This window comes from Microtus ochrogaster, chromosome 16, assembly GCF_000317375.1.
Source record: "Microtus ochrogaster isolate Prairie Vole_2 chromosome 16, MicOch1.0, whole genome shotgun sequence".
Taxonomy (NCBI): Eukaryota; Metazoa; Chordata; class Mammalia; order Rodentia; family Cricetidae; genus Microtus; species Microtus ochrogaster.
In genome coordinates, this window is record NC_022018.1 from 35191757 (window position 1) to 35215502 (window position 23746).

General features: G+C 41.3%; 1 protein-coding gene across 3 annotated transcripts in view; it reads right to left on the minus strand.

Moving 5' to 3' along the window:
* The window catches only part of Cdkal1 (CDK5 regulatory subunit associated protein 1 like 1), a 549403-nt gene that overhangs the window by 289045 nt on the left and 236612 nt on the right, over positions 1-23746 (minus strand). The gene's annotated exons all lie outside the window — the stretch shown is intronic.

A 23746-nucleotide genomic window follows, 5' to 3' on the forward strand; every position in this document is an offset into this window, starting at 1 on the left:
ACACACACACACACACACACACACACACACACACACACACACACACACACACGCGCGGCTGAAGCCCAGCTCAGCTGCCTAGAAGAGGTCCACCCCAGGGAGCCACCTGTGAAGAATACTCCATAGTGCACTGAACTGTCTGCACGTTGTACAGGATCCTCTAGATTTTTAGGTTTTGTGAGCTGCTAAACATGCTAGGATGGGTTTGGCAATACAACTGTCTTGGAGTCATTTCTGCTCCTATAAGTAACCCCGATAAAAGTCATTCATTCACCAAGCGCGACACTGGTGGCATCCATTTTTGTTCTGTTCTAGCTCTCTGTCTGGGATAAGTAGAATGTGCATATCACATCTCCCCAGGAGCCTGTCACACAACACAGTGATAAAGTCATGCTCTCTCTCTCTCTCTCTCTCTCTCTCTCTCTCTCACACACACACACACACACACACACACACACAGAGAGTTAAAAAAAATTCTAAAAAAAAAAAGAGCAAAGCGAAAAAGCTATTATAAACACACCTGGTTGAGAAGGCAGGTGGTATGCATATCGAGTTCATGAGAGCAGTCAGTTCCAGAAGACAAGGAGGATGAATGGACTACTAAGTAAGGAACTTGGATTTATCTGGGCTTTATTTTTTGAAAAAAATTTCAAAACATGTGATAAAATTAAAATTTCCTAATTCTCTAAAAAAATCTAGCAGTAATTTTCTATTTTCCCAAACTAAAGTGGCAAATGTATGCTTCAGTATAAAAATGAAGATAATGTTGACCCCTAGGAATGTAGGGGAGTTGTTATGCCCACAGAATCTAAAAGTGAAAGGCTCCTCAAACATCTCTTTATGGCAAATCTCTTACTTAAAGGAGCAGGCTTCACCAAGAGTGTCACTCCAGCTTCCTTAAAGAGCATAACATGATTTAGTAAGTTTTAAAAATGTAATGTGCTAACATGTTCTTTCTCCTGTGTCACACGAAGAATTAAATGGTAAATGTTTGGGGGGGGGAGCTGGTGTGATGGCTCAGTGTGGAAAGGCTCCTGGGGGGGGGGCTGGTGTGATGACTCAGTGTGGAAAGGCTCTTGCCACCAGACAACCTGAGTACCAGCCCTCAGAGCCACAAGGTAGAAGAAAAAACCAACTGCTGTAAGTTGCATCCAGACCTCCACAGAGAAGCTATAATGCCGCTAAGTGTATGACCATTCATGATGATTAACCCCAAATTCTAGGGTAAGAAAAAATCATTTTGCTTAAACATAGTAATTGGTCTTTTTTTTTAAAAAAAAAAAACCTAACTGAAAATATTTTTTAAATGGATCAAATAATTGAGGCAAGTGATATACTAAATAAGCAAATGCATCGCCCTGCTGACCAAATAACCTTTTGGATGGTATGCTGCAGATAAAGAGCCCATGAACTGACAACATCTCTAACCATTTCACTCTCACGTTCACTAAAATGCACTTAGCACTCAGTGATAGGTCCGAAATTTAAAGCCTGTTCCTTCTGTGTTCAGTCACAGCACTTAGACACTTACTTCAACAAGGACCATCCCACTAGCATGGACGAAAGCTGAGAAGGAGTTAAGTGCTGCTCTAAGAAGAACACCCAAGCTTTTGTATCCCGTCTCCCGTTCCTTCAGTACTAGGTCATCGGTTGTAATAACTACGGTAAGGTGTTGAGTGCTCAGTCCCTGCCTGGCCCAGTGATCAGCACCTTGTGCAGATTTCAGTTTGTCTACTTCCACTAATTCTGAAGCTAGTTCTGTTTAGGATCTTCATTTTGCAGAATAGACAGAAATGAAACAGATGAGAAATGTCTTGTTCCAAGTCATACACAGGAGAAAAAATTTTAACTGACAATGGAATGCAGGTATTCAACAACCAGATAATCTATACAGACAGAATGCCTATGAACACTATAGCTAAGTGGGATTCTATCTAGACCAACAACAAAGAATGCAACGAGGCAAAGCAAACACACTACAAATTTACACCTACATCCCATAGACATTCGTCCCCAACTCTTGATCACAGCTCATTAAAGAACATTTAGTGGGTGTCAGATCCAAACAAAATATACCAACAAACATTTAGTTACAGACTGGAAACAAACTGAGCTCTATCATGTCCTTGGTCTGAGACAAGCAGAAAGCCAGAGAATATTTCACGGCAGCTGCTGGCTATGAATGCAGTTGGTGCTGTGGCTTCAATGAATCACGATTATCTGATTGACTTTGGTCACAATCCCAAAGAACTCGGCATTATTAAGGTGCCCTAATGCACTCTTTTGTAATGCCAAGTCAGAAATATAAACGATCAAAACTGACGCAGCACAGAGAGCTGCAAATTTGGGCTCATTCCAGACCCACCTACAGGGCAATGCCACTCTGCCTTCAGCAGCTGTTTCTACTCACCTGTGGTGAGACAGGTGCAACACAAAAGGAGCCCTCGACTCTGCACCTGCTCCAACCCAGCCCAGGTCCTCCGTAAGCGTGAGCTTTGTCAGCCTGTCACAGGAGCAGATGGTCAGGGGAAGACCCAGGACTCTCTCGTCCACTTGACTTTTCTTCAGTTTAATTCACTCAATTTAACCAATCTTAAGGAACTCCATTCACGGGTGCTTAAAGCAATCGCTCCAACCAAGCTGGACTCCTCCAGGAAAGCCCGGATGGAGAGCACTGCAGCAAGTCTAACCAGGCCAAAGGGCAATGGACATAGAGCATGAAGTTAACAAACAAAACAACAAGAAAAAACTCAAAGGGGCTTGTGAGTACTCACACCTGGAGTCTTTGCACTGGGAAAGTTAAGGCAGGAAGATGGAGAGTTCAAGACTAGCTTAGACTACACAGAAAATATTAGATTATATGTAATGATCTTGAGAGCTTGGACATATTTAACGGATACACAAAAACCAGCCTCAAGTCACCTCAGTGCATAAGAGGCGGGAGACAAATGAAAACAGCATCTCTGAGGATGCTATAGCAATTCTGAACTAAATTTAACACAGGAAAAATATGAGCAAAGAAGAAGATCCACACATGCACATAAGAAATAGACATAGCAAGCCACAAAAGAGTTGACATGAAGAGAGAAGAAGGCTGGCTCATCACACGATATGGGTAGGTCTCTTATTTCCAGTTAGGTGGCGGCATGTACACACACCTGCTACTAATGAGTGACCTTCTTGCAGCTCAATCCAAAAGCTTCTGGTTTCAGATTGTTTGGTTTAAGATCATTGATGCCTTAATGAGAAGGATCAAGAAATATGGAAGCAATGAGAAGACTCGGAAGGTACAATTCCAAGTTCAGAATCAACCCAGGCAGGCAGGAAGGAAGGAAGGAAGGAAGGAAGGAAGGAAGGAAGGAAGGAAGGAAGGAAGGAAGGAAGGAAGGAAGGAAGGAAGGCCGGCCTGTGGACTGAGATTTCTACCTTGATTTCATCTCATTCCTAATCCTGTAGAAAACTCATTCCAACATTCAATATGATCAAACCATTCAACCCAGAAGCCACATTGTATCTAGATAAACAACACAAGAGAGTGAAAATTCCAGTTATCCCACATCAATTAAAGGATATTTATGAATATTAATGTAATAAACCTTGTATATAAGTATCTTCTAAGTCCCTATTTTCAATTTCTTGGGATATGAGAGACAGCTATTGTTACTTGTGAAATTTAGTATAGGTAGTATGATTGTGAGCTGGCTCCACCTACACACCTTCCACAGGAGCCTACCTAGTATGTATGAAGGATAGAAAGCTTCCAGTGGAAGCTGGATGGAAAAGTGTCCTGGAGCCCCAGGTTTGAGACTCAATTCACTTCTATAAGGGTTGTCTTCCCACCTGCTACAACGCAGTCAAGATGAACATGCTCAGCTACAGGACGACAGACATCCTTATCCACAGACAGAAGGGAAAATCTTAAGGTGACTTCACAGGAATTTTGGGCTTTGCTGCGCATACAAAGAAGGAAAATGATCATGTAGCATATAAAAGCTTCGACACAAAAGAAAAAACAACTCAAAAGCCTAGAAACTAATTCCCATCAATATTAAATGTGATTATTTTTCTAAAAAGATATTCTTTTCCAGGTGTTTAAATGCTGTTAATTTTAAAAGATCATACCCTTAAAAACACAAAAAGACAAGAATATTGGGATTTAATCATTAAATACTCCATACATGCACCAAAAAACCACACTGTACCCTATAAATACAAAATTATTAAGTGACGAGGAAAATAACAACCCACTAGGAATTAAATGACAGGAAAACTAAGTATGAAACTGAGAATCAATCTACTCCAAGACCCAGTGGTACCACTCTTGGGCATTTACTGAAAGGATGCTCAGTCATACCACAAGAACACTTGCTCAGCTATGTTCATAGCTGCATTATTTATAATTGCCAGAACCTGGAAACAACCTATATATCCCTCAAGTAAAGAATGGATAAAGAAAATGTGATACATTTATATAATGGACTATTACTCAGCTGTTAAAAACAATGACATCAGGGAACTTGAAGACAAATGGATAGAACCAGAAAAAACTCATCCCGTGTGAGTATCCCAGACCCAGAAAGACAATCATGGTATATACTCACGCATAACTAAAAATCAGCTTTAGTAAAGGATAACCATGCTACAATCCACACACCCAAAGAGGCTAGTTAACAAGAAGGGCTCAAGGCAGAGGGGGAGATACTTGGATCTCCCTGGGAAGGGGAAATAGAAGAGATTTTGTGGGTGGACTGGGGATGGTTGGGGATGAAACATGAAGGATAAGGTTAGGGGCAGGGGTGGAGCGGGGGAATACTAAAAGAGATTGCTGGGAAGATGGGCATTTCAGGGTCAGGTAAAAACTTGGTGCAAGGGAAACCCCCTGGAATCTACAAGGATGACCCCTGCCTGCTAAGACTCCTAGTAATAAGGGATCCATCGCCTGAACTGGCCATCTCCTGTGACCAGGCAAGACGGCTATTGGAAGGACTGGGACATCAACCCAGTCACATAATTTTTAACCTACATACAGTCTGTCCTGACTCTGAGATGTGCTGGGGTAAGGGTAGCATAGAGACTGTGGGAGTGGCCAACCAATGACTGGTCAGACCCATGTCACCAGAGTGAGACCACCTTGACATAGTCTGGAGGGCCAGGACCCACACGTTAGATGGACTAGAGATCTAGGATAGAACCAAACCCAACTGGAGAAAATTGGGGAAAAAATTTCTAATATAACAATATTCTGCTAAACTCATAGATTGATTCCAGTAGTCATCAGCGAGGTTTCATCCAGCAACTGAAAGACACGATGCAGACCCACAGCTAAGTTAAGACAAGCTCAAGGAATCCTGCTGAAAAGAGGGAGGAAGGATTGCAGGAGCCAGGGCGTCAAGAATGTCACAAGAAAACACACAGAATCAAGTAATCAGGGCTCACAGGCGCTCACAGAGACTGAACCAACAACCAGGGAGCCTGGATGGGAATGACCTAGGCAGACTGCATTTTTGTTACAGTTGTGTAGCTTGGTTCTCTCACAGGACTGCTAACAGTGGGAACAGGGGCTGTCTCTGACTCTTTTGCTGGCTTTTGGTTACCTATTCCTCATACTGGCTGCCTTGCCCAGCCTTAATATAATGGGAGGGGCTTAGTCTACTACAACTTGCTGTGCCATGTTTGGTTGATATCCATGGGAGGCCTGCTCTTTTCTGAATAAAAATGGAAAAGTCGTTTGAGGCATCCAGGGGACAGAAGGAAGGTTGGGGAGAGGGACTGGGAGGAAGAAGGGAGGGGAAACTTCAGTCAGGATGTAAAATAAATAAATATTTTTTTAAAACGAGAAGGAAAATTATGATGATAAAGGCAACATGAAAATGAAAATCCAGACATGTGGATTTCTACAAACTTGATGGTTTTCATAATGGTTTTATTCATAAATACCCAAAAAATGGCAAAAAAAAAACACCCTAAGCACCTCAAACGATTAATAAATCATGGTACATACCTCAAATGTAATACCACTCAAACATGAAAAGAAATAAATGAGTGAAAATATGAGTGAATCTCAACTACATTATGCTAAATGAAAAAAGCCAGAAGGAAAGGACTCGAGGTAAAGAGAAAAACATCTATTTCTGTTGTCTTCTTGGATTTTCAGATTGGACCCTGTAAATGAGACTAACAAAATAAGCAGCAAAAAAGAAATATAAACAAACTTATTTAGTACAACACAAGAGGATTTCCTTATAAAGTCAAAGATCTCCATTAGGAAATAAAGCAGTACAGAAGTGTTTCAACCTGCATGTGTCTATACTAGGTTAGTGGAAGACTGTGAGGAAGGGTGACAAGGGGCTGAAGCTTAGACAACAGCACCTGAGGAAAGCTAGGCAGGCCTGTCCTGTCCATGCAGACTGTTAGGTGGCCCTCAGCAGCTGCGGATAAGGACATACCTTTCCACCGGATATGTGGAGAGCATTTCTAAGGTGACACCCCTGTATGAAGGTCACAATAGTCATTTCTCACATTCCTTCAATCTAAAAGAAAGGCATATATACTCAGGGACCACATCTGGGGGGAGCACATTCTGAACCTCAGCAGGCACCATTCTGGATAATTCCATTCATCTGCCATCTAGAAAAGACAACAGCCAGAACAGAGAAGCAATCCTTGCCTTCCAGATCTTGCACTGAGAGGAGAATCTGGGCTCCAAGGAAGAAGAATGGCATTTTTACAGGCAAGCCAACAGCTCTGGACCTGGACTATTTTGAAGCTACAGCATTGAAAAACAATATATTTTGAAGTGTGTGAATATTAGAAAATAGAACTCCCTTGGATGTAGAAGAAAAAGATTTGAAATTATATAAAAGTGAATGTAAAACTATAAACAAAAAAAAAGGCAGGCAGACAGACAGGAGGGAAGGGAGGAAGGGAATGAGGGAGGGAGGGAGAAAAGAAAGAAAGGAAGATGGGCAGGTGCTGGTAGATATTAAAGGCATTTTATAGCCAGGAATTTCAGGGGTGAATGGAGCACAAAGAGAAAAAGTGAAATAATATAGTTGTTTACCAGTAAGCCCCCAAAGAAGAAACTAAAAAGCCACAAGGTTAATAATTAATAAGAAAGTGCAATCAAGTTCTAGATAAATATAGCAAAATCAATAGCTTTCCCATTTATAAATGATCAAGTTAAAAAATAAAACAAGAGCCCATTCACAGCTGAGCTGAAAGTAAGTTCGATGACAAATGAACAGAATTCAGGATACAAATCGAAAGTCTATGCATTGATATAGCAAAGGTAAGAAATATATGCTCTGGACACCATAAATCACCCTGTGTCATGAAATGTCACACTAGACTTATCTCTCACTATCATCTTAGAACTTGAAAGAAATGCAAAGTCTCACGCTTTACTCCAGAGGCTCTGGCAAAGGAACCTGAGAATAGCCTCCAAATCTCTCTTTGTAACACATGGTGACTGGGATGTTCAAAAATCAAGAGGTAGAAAATGTCAGCCACCCACAAAGAATCACTTGTATGCTTATAAACAGGCATGTCAAAAGGGCAACACATTAGCTATGCAAAAGATTGTCCCTCTCTAAGTACGAACTACAGTGTCATCTTGGAATAAGCTCCGGTGACAAGGAGTTAAGTGCAAGAATAGTTGTGGGGGGAAAAAGGCACCTCCTTGGTGACTGGTCTCATCCTCAACCCCTTGCTAAGAAGTCCCAGAAACCCAACCACAAAGTTCCCTGTCATTTCTCTTCTAATGTAATTGGTTGTTTTTGCTCTTTACTCTTAGTTCTTTGGGGGCCCGCCACTCAGCTCCCAAATAAATTACATGGAGTCTTATTATTACTTATAAATGGGAACTAGCTCTTGTAGTCCAGGCTGGCCTCGAACTCGCAGACAGCCGCCTGCCTCTGCCTCCCGAGTGCTGGGATTAAAGGCGTGCGCCACCACCGCCCGGCTAGCCAGTTTTTCTTACACTATCCCACCTACCTTTCCCTCTAGACTTTAATCTTTAACCTATATACCTTTCCTTACTTCTTACTCTGTGGCATGCTGTGTAGCTGGGTGGCTGGCTCCCAATGGCCTCCTCCTTCTCTCATTCCCAGATCTCTCTTCCCAGATTTCTCTTATTATTTATTGTCTCAGCCTCCCAGCCCCACCAATCCTTTCTCCTGCCTTGCTACTGGCCTTTCAGCTTTTTATTAGACAAGTCAGGCGTTTTAGACAGGCAAAGTAACACAGCTTCACAGAGTTAAACAAATGCAACATAAAACAATGCAACACATCTTTGCATCATTAAACAAATATTCCACAGCATAAACAAATGTAACACATCTTAATTCAATATTCCACAATAACCTAATGAATATGCAAATGTGCATAAAACAACAATAATAAACATTACCCCTCCCCTTACTGGAACTATTCCATAAAACCTCTTCCCTTTATAACACAGAAATCAATTATTTGAATTTTGGGTAATCCACTTCCAAATGTGTTTTTGAACTTAAACTATACATAAAATCAAGAGACTAATTACACATGAGGCATAAGTCATAGAGAAATATACAAATAATTAAAAAGACATAAAGTATATTGTATTCTTATTATAAAATATGTATGATGACATATTAAGGAATTTTGGTTACATGCTCACATATAATCCGAAAACTACAGAGACTATGGCAAGAGGACAACTGAGAGCTTGGGGTTTGTCTGAGCAAACCCTGTATCAAGCAAAAATAAATGAATAAATCCTTAGTATAAAGTATGGAGGACTACATACTATTAGCTCATATTCACAGTCTGAATGTTCTGGAGCCCTTGGAAACTGCTCGTGTTGATTCCTAAGAAAATCTCTTACAGAAATGTCAGGAAAATCAACTCTGCTCTTCTATGTCTATGGTGTAGAAAACACAGGTTATTTACAGAAAATGTTGATCATTTAGTGGTTAAAGCCTCAAACTTTAAGGCACTGAAAACCTCTACCATGGTAAACAAAACATGGTTCCCTAACAGGATGAAAATAAGTCAGGCCATTCTCTCCCCACACCCAGTGAACACAAAAATAGGGGGTGGGGAACAGCCCTCAAGAGAGAGAGAAGATGAAGAAAGCTTGTAAATAGAATGTTAGCCTGCAGCTATCAACACTCTGCACTATAGGGTAGAAACCTGCCACTCAGAGAAACCCTTCACTGACAATAAGAAAGGGTTCTGTCTATATAAAAAAAGAAAATTTGGCCAAGATCATATTTAAATGGGTCAAATTCTGGGGTTCAGAACTATTCCAGGATATGTATGTCAGATGCTGACTAGAAGAAGAGCCAAAAGTTGGGGACCAGGAAGTGGATTTTAGAAGAGGGAGGTGCCGAGAGGTCTGGGAAGCCCGGAGGGAGAAGAAGGGTTTGTTGCTATCAAGTGTCAGAGACAAAGAAGGGATAATTTTCAATATACCAGTAAGTGATAGGGACAGGTAAGCCTAATCCTAGGTAAACATCTTGTCTTGTGGGTTATTCTTTCAATCTCTGGTTCTTCAATTGTCAAAGGGTGAGCAACGATTACTGCAAACAGTTGTTTTCAAAGTTAAACAGCACGGAAGTTGTTAAAGTGGCTGATGCATCAACAAATGGTAAATTATTTACTATGACTTCTTTTAAACCATGAAGGAGCAGTTAAGGAGGTGAGCTCTACTTATGATCATGGAAGATCAACTCTTCCTAATATGACGCTCAATCAAGACCATCTTTCCCCCTTTTAAGACCACGGCTTTAAGGGTGTACAGGGGTTCTGAGTCACAGGAATGAACCACCCGATTCAGTTCTAAGCCGATGTATGTTCATCATTCGTTCCTGTGACTCAGAATAGATCCATCTTCATATGCATGCCATGATGGTGAGCTAAAAAGATGGATGGATTTAGTGCTTGAAACAGTTGTGAACAATAGTGCTGTTCAGAGGCACAAGAATAGGATGGATTCCGTGCAGGTGAGCACTGAAGGGCTGTCACAGAAAGCCTTCGGGCAACCAAGGAGAAACTCATTAGAAAAACACATAATCAAGACATTTGGCTTTGTTGCTTTGTTATCTTAGTTATCTAATTTAATGGGTTCCAACTCCATTCCACTAACAAAATTCCCTACATGGGATCCACATAAAAACATCTCACAGTCTATTTGAGGTGATAAAATACAGCACCAGTAACTACAATGCAACACAGAAAAGGTAAATTCATCACAGGGTGTGGAGAGGACTCGGAACAGGGTCTGCCCCACAACAGTTACAGCAATTTGAACTAAGTGTGAACGAAGGACACAGAGGCAGCAAAGACTCCGACCTTGGTAGGAAACGTCTACATGGATGACCCTGACAGGAACAACAGAAAGTCGAACAGTCAAGGCGAAGGCTGGTGAAGGAGACTACACGGGTTCCTTCCAAATCTGAGGAGGAAGGGTATCACCATACAAAGCTACCTACAGGTGCAGTGGACTATATAAGGACCGAGTCAAAACAAGACAAATGATAGGTTCAGATTATAGAAGAAAAACATTCAATTGAGAGTGATCTCAACGCACAGGCTTAAAACAAGAACCAAGTCATGACTCATGTATGGACAGGGAACAGTAAGAAATGGACATAGAACTGAGTCATAAGCAGGTGCTCTGGGTTCACACTGAGCTACAGCTGAAGAAACAGGATCAGGGCAGCCTGAGTAAGGCACAGTCAGTCTGCGGCACAGGTTTCAGCCCTAGGGCAGCCAGTTCAGGCTGGGCCGCTACTAGCTAGAGAGATCCCCGTTCAGTCAACTGAGCCCGAGGACACCTGAAAATTGTGTGACAATGGGACAAGGGAGTAAAGATAAAGAGGGTTCTGAAAGGGCTCAGGCACACCCTCAAGGCAGCAGGCTAAAAACTCCCCCAAGTCTTGGGTTTTGGATTGTAGAGCTACATACAGGACACTCCAAGTTTGGTCTGGGCCAGAATAACGATCCTATTCAAACACTGGGGTGTCCTTATACCTCTCACTTACGGGTTGATTATGAAACTTTTTGTTCTCCATTTAACGGCACTGCCTGCCATAAAGCTCCTGTAGCCACGCTGGTCTTCCTATCACGTGGCTATTCAGGCCACAAGGTAAACACCTGATTCTCAGGAATTCACAGCAGTCACGCCCTCGTGTTCTGCAACAAAGCTGTAGGAGGCTGACTTGCACTTCATCACTCTGTCTTCCAGTACCTTGCACAGAAAGTATGTTAGGTAAATGTGTTCACTGACCTGAGAGCACTGACTTCTTGAGCTGATAGGGCTAACATACTGTACTAGTTTGCTCTCTGTCACTGTGATGGAACAATGACCTTTCAAAAGGAGATTGGGGAAGAAAGGGTTGATTTGGCTTTGGCTTCCATCATTAGTGAAGTCAGGGCAGGAGTTCAAGCTAGAACTGAAAGAAAAACCAGGAGGAATGCTGCCTACTGGCTGCCCCCAGGTTCACATTCAACTGTCTATTTTTTTATTTTTATTGAGCTCTACATTTTTCTCTAGTCCTCTCCCTGCCTCTCCCCTCCCCTTCAACCCTCTCCCATGGTCCCCATGCTCCCAATTTACTCAGGAGATCTTGTCTTTTTCTAGCCATGTAGATTAGATCCATGGTTGTCTAGGTTCTCTGGGATTGTGATTTGTAGGCTGGTTTTCTTTGCTTCATGTTTAAAAACCACTTATGAGTGAGTACATATGATAATTACCTTTTTGGGTTTAAGTTACCTCACTCAATATGATGTTTTCTACCTCTATCTATTTGCCTGCAAATTTCAAGATGTCATTATTTTTTCTGCTGTGTAGTACTCCATTGTGTACATGTACCACATTTTCCTTATCCATTTAGGTTGCTTCTAGGTTCTGGCTATAACAAACAATGCTGCTATGAACATAGTTGAGCACATATCTTTGTGGCACAACTGGGCATACAGTGGATATATACCCAAAAGTGATACTGGTGAGTCTTGAGGAAGGTTGTTTCCTAATTTTCTGAAAAATCGCCATACTGATATCTAAAGGGGCTGTACCAGCTTGCACCCCCACCAGCAATGCAGGAGTGTTCCCTTTACCCCACAACCTCTCCAGCATAATTTGTCATCAGTGTTTTTGATCTTAGCCATTCTTACAGGTGTAAGGAAGATAGAATCAACTGCCTTTCTTAAACACCCCAGGTTTACCTGCTAGTGGATGGCACCACTCACTGTAGGAGGAGGGCCCACTTGTTTGTCCTGGCCACGTGGATAGCTTAACCCCTAAATAACCACACAAAACTGTATTAATTAAATCACTGCTTGGCCCATTAGCTCTAGTTTCTTATTGACTAACTCTTACATTAAGTTAACCCATTTCTTTTCTTTTTTTTTTTTTAAGTTAACCCATTTCTATTAATCTATGTATTGCGGCATGGCAGTAGTTTTCCAGGTAAAATTCCCAGCATCTGTTTCTGGCGGCTCCATGGCATCTCTCTGACTCTGCTTTCTTTCTCCCAGAATTCAGTTCCATCTTCCCCACCTACCTAAGTTCTGCCCTATCAACAGGCCAAGGCTGTTTCTTTATTCATAAATGAAAGCAACATATAGACAAAAGGACCTCCTACACCACCATTCACAATGGGTCTGGCCCTCCTAAGTCAATAAGCAATGAGGAAAGGGTCCCACAGACATACACCTACAGGCCAATCTGATGATATCAATTCTTGAGGTTCTCCCTTCACAGGGGCGTCAAACTGATGACCAAGGTTGGTTATCACACAGGTCTAACTGTGAGAACAAACACTGCTTGTGAGGAGACAGTAACACGATCATTTCAGATATGACCATGTCTCAGCTATGGATCAAACAAAAACTTCCAGCCAGAGTTTGTAGTTCTCTTAATCCTATGCCACAGAAAAAACAATAAAAGCACACTAAAGGCAAAAATACTGTAAATCAGGCACATTTCCAAAGATGACACCTGGTGCACACAGGGTGATGTGGATGGCTAACTTGTGTTATCACATGCACAACGATGACCCTTCAGATCCACCACTGGTGCTCATGGCTTCAGTCATCACATATCACCGTGCGTTTCCACTCTGCCCACCTGGAGCAGCACCCTTCCTTCGGGAAGGCACAGTGCCAATGACGTGCCACTCGGGCCACTCCCACTGTTTTCCTGTAGGGCACTTTCAGCCTCTAAGAACAGTCCTGGCCTGACGGAACAACTTCAGAGGGTAGATGCTGCTGAAATTCTACAGATGTGGAAACTGGGGCTCAGAAAATGTAAGGGATTTAACAAGATCATGAACCCAAGAAGCAACATAATTCAAATTAAAACCAGATCTGCCTGCTCCAAAATGTAGTGTTATCCAGGCACAGGCGGCACGAACCCGTATTACCTTCACTCAGGAAGCTGAGGCAGGAGGATCATTTGAGATCAGTCTTAGTTGCACAGTGAGACATACATATGTATATTTATTCTTCCAAGAAAACAACTTCTCACATAAAAAATAAAAATAGAGAGAATGAAACATTAATAAGCTTAATTGAAGCATGAGATTTCTCACCAATATCCAAATGTTCCCATTTTTCCTATAACATGTCTGTTACTTAAGAGATAATTTCTAGCAGGCCTTTGAGCTTACTCAGTGGATAAGGGAGGATGCTGACAGACCTTAAAAGCAGAGTTCCATTCCCAGGGCCACAGAGAGACAAGTTGTCCTCTGACCTCCATATTAGCATGCCTGTGCCAGTGTACACACACACACACACACACACACACACACCAAACCCCACAAGCCAACACTCTCCCCCAACCTACCACACATGCCTACACATCTGCCCACATTTTCCCCAGATCCCCAAGACCCCACACAAACACCACACACACACACCATACCTTCTTCCATCCGCCACGTCTATACACACTTCACACAAACACACATAGCACACATCCACCTATCCACAAGCCCATACACACTAAATAAACACGTATATTTAAAAACAACAACAACTAATAATAATAATAAAACGGTTGGAGAGCCAACTCATCAGTTAAGTTTTAACTACTCTTGCAGAGGATTAGGGTTCCATTCCCAGAACATATGAGAAGGCTCACGACGATGACTGCAGTTTCAAGGGATCCAAAAGCCTCTTTTGGCCTCTGAGGACACATGCACACATAAAACTTTTTTTTTTTTTTTTAAAGTCTAAGAGGAGACTGCTATAGTTTTTTTGCTGTTTGCTTTTCCCTTCCAGGGCAACTCTCCTCTCAGCAGCAGTGAAAGCCTCTGAGCCTTCTGCCATGTTGGTAGCCAGAGCAGCTTGGCCTCCTCATCTGACAACATCTGTAAGAAAATAGACACATACTTCCTGTCCCACGTGGAAAGAGCTGCTACTTATAATGGCAGAGACATTTCTAATCGCTGGTTTGGTGCTGCCAGTTCTAAACCCCAGGATCTTAAATTTAGCAGCAGCCCACTAGTGTTCCCTGGTCCCAAGGCACCTCCAGGCCCCGGCAGCAGCCCACCGGTGTGCACTGATGCAGAGACAGCTCCAGGCCCCAGCAGCAGCTGGTAAAAGGGAATGCTAATTCATTACAGATGGTAGAGCACAGCCTACATCTTAATTTATTTACATTTTCAGTAATTTTGGATCTGCAGTGACAATGTTAGATTATTTTAACATGTAAGTTTAGACTTTTTTCAATTTGGTCCATACTCAATAAAAATTAATGTTTATATGTTAAAAAATTCTTTCAATAAGGTCAATTAGACCTATATTCCCACAGTTTGTATTTTATAAGCTATTTAAGCTGCTAAGCCTTTTCTGAATGTCTTACTACACAAATCACACGCAGAGTTGGAACAAAATTAGGCTTAAATTGTACCAAAATGGTTCCAACAGAACTCTTACATGTGAGGGTGTGCTTGGTGAGTTTGTATTCTCCAGCCCTGCCATTTCAGTGAGACCAAGAGTTTAATAAATTGTAAGATTATTAAATAGCTCTAGAGATCCCCCTTTATTTTTATCACTCAAGGCAATGGTAACCATAAAAAATAAATTACTGCTTGATTTTGAATAGCCAAGTGCACAGAGAAAGACTGGACCAGGCTCAAATGCTCACAGCGTTGCTGCCCCCTCCTGGAGTCAGTTATCCTACCCCGACTTTCCCAGGAACAACACTGAACATGAAATCCTGTATTTCAAACACTAGAACAGGCTCAAAATTCTCCTAAGTTTTATTTATTTATATTAATTCAAAAGCATGCATGCACACATAAGCATCTAGTCATAAACAATACTTCTCCATGGGTCTTCCACTTACTGAGAAAGCTAGGGAGCGTTCACTTTAAGTGTCTTAAACCATCCTCCCAATTTCTCAAGGTATTTTTACATGAACCCCACCCTCTTTGCTCTGCTATATCAGGGTAGGAAGTGTTCCTGAGTGCAGCTTGGTTAAGCTTATCAGAGTCCCATCTCCTCTGAAATCATTCTCCTGTCAACGAACATGTTGCTCTCCAGTAATTTTAAATCTTGCTTTATACTTCCTTGTTCCGTTTCATCAAGAAGCAAAGTAGCTCCCAGTGCCTGCACCCAGCTTCCATACAACTGTAAGGAACCAAAGCACAACCTTCCCATCCAGGACCCCACCCCCACCCTGTCAACACAGACCTGGGGATCTGCCACTTCTAGTCATCAATTACTGAAAAGAGGCTTCTTTGATTTCCTTGCATCTCTTTAGCAGATCCTATCTCTGCAATCCACCTACAACACATATGAGTTCCTCCATACAGCCTCCTAGACACCAAAGAGGGCCAAAAGAATATAGAAAAATAAGCAGGGTCAAGACAGTGTTAAGAAATTACAATATGAAACAAAGGAATGAATGCCCTTTAAGAGTTCCACAGATATAAACAGGATGGCTGACCTTGGTGCCTGTGGCTCTAAGTCAACAGACCCCCTTTGGCAGTCAGGGCTTAAACTGCTGATTCTCAGAATTCATTGAGAGACAGAGAAATGGAGGTCCTGGGTTTTGCACCATGGCTTGGCTGTGTTACACTGAAACCTGTTTGTGATTCAGTTTCTCATTTACATTGAACCACCATCCCAATCTCTCAGGTTATTTTTACACTGACAAACCCCTTTCCCTGCCACTAGTAAGTTATAGTGCATATCTAATAAAGTTCCTAGGAGATGATGATTATAAAAATTATCAAATACAACAGCACTTGGCGTATAATAAACGCACTCTCTCATAATAGAAAGAAAGATAGATAGATAGATAGATAGATAGATAGATAGATAGATAGATAGATAGATGATAGATAGACAGATAGATAGATAGATAGATAGATAGATAGATAGATAGATAGATAGATAGATAGATAGATAGATAGATAGGTAATGTAATTTTCTTATTCTTCCCTAAACCTAAGGACTTGTGATTTAAGGAATAAACAAACAAAAAATCAATTTTCTAACAATTTAATAAGCTTCCAAGTTTTTTGAATGCATTCTAAAGTTTGAAATTAAGTAATCTAATTATTCTCTAAAGCAAATCATGAATTTGGAGTTGTCATTTAAAATGATTGTTCTTATACCTCTTAAGAATTCACTATAATGTTTGAGTTTCCAAACCTCACACTTAAGCTTCGGGTTTTCATTTTGAGCAACCATCTATAAATTCCTACAGCAGAGAGACTCATAACTTGTCCTAGTCTATTAGGTGTCTATAACAAACACCACACACTGAGTGATCTATATATATGCATGACTTACTGTTCCCAGTTCTGCAAACTGAGTTCTAGAGTAAGAAATTAGCTAATTCAGTGTCTGATGAAGCACTGTTTCTCGCAGCTGGAAGCATCTAAGGATGCTCACAAGGCAGAAGGACAGGAAGACAATCAGGCTTCTCAGGACAATTTTCTTAAGGCAAGAATCCCATTCACCAGGATTTAACCCCCAGGGTCCTTTGAAACTAGTGAATGTCACTCCTCTGCAATCCTATACTAGCCTCAAAGCCAAGATTAATTTTTTTGTATGCTTTGAAGACCCTGCTAAATGTTATTTTTACTTAACTCTGAGAACAGTTTTGGTAATCAAATCTATAATACTGAATTAATTTTCTGAAGAGATAATCAGGAAAGTACACATTTGAAAAAGTAAGCCTTTTCAGAATAATAAAGCAGGTCTTGCTCTGAAATACATATCTTAAATTAAAATAAACATTCTTGAATATATTTAGAGACACATGATATATATATACATATATATATATACTTTTGTGACTATTCATATCTGCAATTGACAATATCTAGAACTCTACAAATATAATCTCTTCTAGAAGGGATACACTTGTATCTTCACTAGCCTTGTGTCTCAAGCAAAAGATGGGAGCTAAAGCGAGAACTCAGTGGGAGAGGGCTTGCTATCATGTTCAGGACCCTGGATTTGATTTTCAGCACTGCAAAAATCAAAACACAAGATTTTAGCTTAGACGTGTATGTGAGCTGAGAACAAGTCATTTGTAAACTCTAAGCCTATGGCGACCTTAAGCATTCTTAGTTCACAGGGAAAACACAATGCTTTGTTAGGAAACGATTAAATAGTATAGCAAGGTGATGTATAAATTGAACAAGGAATTTATATCAATTTCCTAAAACAGAATTCTGCGTCGAATAAAACATTGAGTTTGAGACATGTGAGGTTTAATCTTCTTTTTCAGTCTCCATGGATTTGGGATTGCCATGGATGTACACCTTTGGGTGAATGGGTGAAGTTGTGAGGGTACCTATACTGGTTTCCCTGACACTCAGGGGTCCCAGACTGAGTGGAGAAAAGAGCAAGCTGAGCCCCCAGCGTTCAGTGCTCCTTCCCGATGCAGATACCATATGACCAGCTCTTTAGGGCCTTGCTGTGTCACCAAGGCCTGGCTGTCATAAGAGACTGTTAAGCTGTACATTTCCTCTTAAACTGTGAGGCAAAATAAATCTATTTTAAAGTTGCTTTTCTCGGGACTTTTGTCAGAATAACAACATAGAAAGGGACATATAGAACATAGACCCAACGTCTGGAGTGTCAGGAAACGAGCTCTTGCAGTCTATACCCAGAAAGGATTTAGTATTAATTTCCGAGCTACAGTTAATCTCTTAAAGGGGACTGACAGCTGCAGTGTTATAATTGGGATTTTAAATGCTCTACAAAAGTTCATGCGTGGAAGTTTCACTCTCAGTTGGTGATGTTTATTGTGAGGAGATGGAAACCATAAGAGATTGGGGAGGGGTCTTAAGGAGAAAGCTAGTCAGGGCAATGCCCTCAAAGCGTATATAGGGGCCTCGATCCCACATCCTTCTAGCCACCAAGATCTAAGCAGCGTTTTCTGACGCTCGGTCTGTCACATCTATTGACTAACTGGAGTCCTGATGGCAAGTGAGTCAAGCATCATTGACGGAAACCTCTGGAGCAGTGGGCAAAATAAATCCTTCTTTCTTCAAATCACATTCACTCCCATATTTTATGACATGATTTAAAAATATCTAAATCAGGTATCAATGTTTGCTACAAACTGGTGTTCTCTCATCGGTGATTGCCTTCTTCCCTAGGCACGCAGGAGTGAGCTGCCTGTACTCCAAGAGGAAATCATACCCACAGATGGGTGAGAAAAAAAACCTGAACTTGGATTGGAAAAGAATCAAGTCTGTTTTCTGATATTACTTGCTGAAATCCTATAGTTTAGAATGTGGGCAACAAACATTCTTTTCTATAAGAGATTTAAGATTTTTTTTCATATCATGCTACCCTAGTTCCAGATTACCTTGAAGTATCTATCACCTACTGCTTTCGAGATATGAAATTATTAGCCACAGAGATATATTTTATTATTTAATGAGGACATAAAAAAGTTATATTATAGAAATGTTCTTTTTATATTGATAATACTTGGCTTTAATCCCATGAATTTCATATTACAGGTTTAAAATAAAATCACCAAGAGAAAGAGCCCAGACATTCCCACAGTACAAAATTTCTGGACTCTGACCTTTGAAGTGTGGGTATGTGGCCATCTTTGCACGTAAGGGATGGGAAGATCTAGGAAACGAGCCGGTGCCTCGCCATCTCCACATTCCTAGTCCCAGCAAAAGCAGCAAGATGTGAACTCCCTGCCGTCGTCCCGGTGCTGCCCTAGAGCTATTAAGTACGCCAGCAAGTTCTGAACACTTTACTCGCTACGAAACAGACCTCAGACACGGTTTCCTTTTTTTCTTTCATACTATTTCACCATTCTTCAGTGCGCAGCTCAGGGGCACTTATGCTACTCATTAGCCACATTTGCATTCTGCCCTTTCTCATTCTGAAGCTTGTCTAAAAGATAGTTTTTAGCTATGTATGAAGCAAAAGCTGCATCAGCTTGTACAATTGAAATATAGTTGTAAAATAATTAAACAAAATACATGTTAGCAACTATTAACTCCTCTACAAATATATCATACTTTAATTTGTAAGTTGTTCCAAAGGCCAAAGATCACTCTGCTAATTTAAATAAGCAGCTGCTCTACTTTATTAAAATAACTATTGAAATGGTAAGCAGTTTAGAATTGGTAGTCATGTGACTGCCATTAATGATGGCTAGCGTGATTCCCAAAGAAAATCAAGTCGATGATTTATTTTAATACAGTTCAGATGGCCGAATCATGAATGACGTCACCTCAATCCACTGCTGAGAGGAGATACTGAACAGATGAAGTGCTGTTCAAAGTCAATGTCGCCCTGACTTAGGGGACAGAAGGATTAATGAGAAAATGAGAATCTGCCACATGGTGCTGCTGGGCTCCTCACTGTGGTTTCAATACATGCAAAGCCCCAGGGCCCCACCTGGTACCCTAAATGTGCACTTACGTTTCATTACACCTTGGCCCTGCCTATGCACGCGACTCTAAGTACCGATTCCTCTCATTGTCACACACCTCTGCAGTCCCACAGCACTCCAGCCTCTTCCAACACAAGGCCCATGCTGCTAAAACCACACAGAGTAAATTATTTGTCACTCGACGGGGTGCCAACTCGGTTTCATAAGGATGACATCACGCCCATTTTACCAATAACAATGGCACTAACAAGAACTTGTAATCAACAAACCTCAGTCCTCTCCTAGCCCTGGCAGGTGCAACTCTTTTTATGCTAAAAATAAGCCAACATTAGCTTCAGCTGAAAACTATTTCTTTTATCACAATGCTAAGCAGAAGTTGGCTTCCATAAGGCAGTGCAGCTGCTGCTGCCAAGGCCGCTTCTGCAGATGCCTGCATTAATTGTATCAAGGACATACTGAAATAAGTGCTTATTCAGCACAATGGCTATTGGGGAGCAGCTGGAGGCACAAGACAAACTGTCTTGAAGGGAATGCCCCAGCCCAGTGTGTAAATTACAATGATGAAGTACAAAGAGTCTAAGTTTAAGGGTCTAATACAACTGCAGAGCAGGGCAAAAATTTAGTGTTATCAGTAGAGTCCAGATCCAATAAATAAGGAAGAGAAACTTGTGCAGATTTCACCACCATTGCTTTTACCGTTGTGGGCAATATTGAGACCCATTTCCACACAGCACAAAGGGGAAACTCATCACTAAAAATATCAGTGCTGTTGACACTGCCCCTCTTGCATGCATGTATTAGAATATATTCCCCTAATGTATATGTAGAGGGTGGTGTGTGTGTGTGTGTGTGTGTGTGTGTGTGTGTGTGTGTGTGCGTGCGTGCGTGCGTGCACATTTGCATTTGCTAAGCAGCAATGCCAGAATAGCTCTGTTTATTTACACATAAGCAACACTTGGCTGAAAATTGACTCTCTGACTAGCCTCCTTCCTTGGTCACTCAAGCAGGCTCCCTATAAGCAGCAGTTGTCTGTTCTTTGGGCATTTCTCGTTCTCTTACATTAGTGACTCTCAGTGAATTCATGGTGATTAAACACTATTCCAGGTGACAGGTAATTACAGAGTTTCTGATCACAGCAGTTGAGATAGGGATGGAGAAAATATGCCAGCCAGCACCCCTGGAGAAGGACAGAGCCTAACGGGAAACAACAGGCCAGGGTCAGATTATGGTGTCACGTGTTTCTCTCTCAGCCTTTGCCAGGGTCTCTGAAATCACATTTATCTTCTCTAGAAAAGTTTCAGTGAGGATGGCCACACCCACATATTAGCTGGGAAATTGGCCTGCAACCACAGAGTGGCTCCAATAACAAGATCTCTGCGATTCCATCTTCAGTGTGAGCCTCGCACAAAGCTACTCAGGGGCAAATCAAGACTCGGGAAATTAAAATTGCTTCTGTTGAGGAATTAAAAAATATAGAATGGGTAAGACATGAATATCAGCCATCCACATAGTACAAGTACACTTTATTTTCACTTCAACTAAATGTTAAAAGTGTAGTGCACAAGCAGATGGGTTGCTAGGAAGACTGAAAACCATCCTCAGACAGGATTAACTGCACCTGTACTCTGCCTGGAACCCAAGCCTTCACTGCCCCAGTCACCATTTCCATGGCTACATAGATCTTCCCAGAAGATGTATGTCATCACAGTAAAATGCTGTTACTGTCATCTGCAAGCCGTGATATAACATGCATTTCCATACAATACCAACTAACTTCAGATACAGGCTAAGATGATATATGAAGCTGGATGCTAGCCTACCAGCCAAGTTTATCCTAACAAGCACCACTTGAATGACCTCATGACCTCACCCCAGTAACCCAGCATCACAGTCTAGAAAATAGTTTCTGTATGAATAGTTGAAGAATTAAAACATAAATTTTAAAATGAAAACAAATTACTGTATTAACCAGAAAGCAAGACAACTCTTGTATCCAAGTGGGTCCTGATGATGTCTGTCCCTTGAAACAGTTCTTTGAGGGTACTTGGTATCTGACAGCTCTATTAGCCTGGAGCCTTATCCAGCATGTTTATTTTTAATGGGTTTCCTTTACAAACAGCTGCCTAAGATGCTAGCTTTTTCCTTCTTTCTTGGGCCTTTCGTAAATATTTGCAGCAACTACTCATTAACCATTGCACATCTATTCAGTCCTGCTCCATGGCCTGTGAACTGGAACCAGCTTTCCTCTTAGTTTCTATCTGCTGGCCATACTAGAAAACCCCTGCTGTTTGGGTTCAATCTGTCAAGGTCCAAATTATTCTCCAACTGAGAGCTAATCAAGGGCGTCTGACCTGGTTTGCAAATAAACTAGGAACAAAAGTGGGTTTATTTTTTCTTTCTTGGGAGCCCTAGTTTTCACAAACTAAGGCAAAACACACGCACACCACGGATGCAATTGCTTAAAATTGGAAACAGGCACAATTGCCCACTGACGACGGCTGGGTTTTCCAGGCGCTTCAGAGGTGCCCATTTTCAAGCTATAAATCCATTTTTTATAGAAATTGGTTTGCAAATACATTCCAAATTAAAAGTCACAGTTCATTTAATGTAAGTCTGAAGCATGCAGAGAATGTAGATTTGAAGCACTCGGCTAACCCAATGAGGACTCTGAAAAATTCAAGTATCCCCATTGATGCCAAGCTTCAAGTTGCTGGGTACACATGGCAGAATTAAGCTTCCTGGACCATTGACATCATTATTTTATCCATCTTATATAGACCTCTACACTATGAAGTATGAAATAGTTTCTGTTTTAAACTTTCAGCTGCCCCTGCTGTTGCTGTTACGGACAGGCTCATTCTGGCCAGACTCTTCCTCTATAGCTCAGACTGGCTCTGAACTAATAATATCCCTGCCTCTGCCTCCTCACTCTGAGGTTGCTCCACTGACATTATGAATAGTTTCATCAACTAGTGAATGTGCATAAATGAAATATTACTAATGTATCACAATAAATTAAGGTCCCAGAGACAGAAGTTACATCTAGGGTCTGAGGCTCGGGTATCTAATCTTAGAAAACAGCCTAGGGAAAAAAGGCTGAGGGTAAGGGAAAGTCTCAGGACATTATCCCAGAACATTATGACTGCAATTCTGTGAAGGGTTTCCCTTAAATTGCTATCAACTGACAAAGTGACCAAGTTACTGTTATGCAGTTAGCTGCACTGCAGCAGCAATGCATTTGCAGCAGGCAGTACCTGAATATGTCAATCTCCCCAAGAGACCACACAGCACAAGGCAAAGTGCACAGGCTCATCAGTGAGGAACTCTGCATTTGAAACTCGTCCCCAAACGGGAAGCAGGACAGCAAGCGCCAGCAGCCACAAGGCAAATGGAAGGGTGGAATGCAAGGCCAGAGAAATGCAAAAGTTCAAAGATTATCTGGTACCCAGGCCACAGACAACACGAGCAGCCATAAAGCATGGTGGCATGCCACTTACATCAAAAGCACACCACATTTATCAAAACATTACCACAATGCAAAAAAAAAAAAAAAAAAAAACCAAGGAACAAAATCAAAGGTGTACAATGATTCCACCAGGTTTATGAAATAAGGCTTTGTTTATTTAGGATTAGCAGATTTGTGGGTTTTTTAAAGATTCATTTTATTATTGGTATTTATATAAGCATGTGGATCTATGTCTGGTGTGTGTATGAATATTGGTAGTTCCTGTGGCACTGAAGTTACAGGTGAAGTTATGGGTGGTGGGACTCGAACTCCGGTCTTCTGTAAAAGCAGTACTCAGTCTTAACAGCTAAGTCATCTCCAGTCCCAGGTTTGTAGTTCTGATTTCTGGAATCTATGCTTAA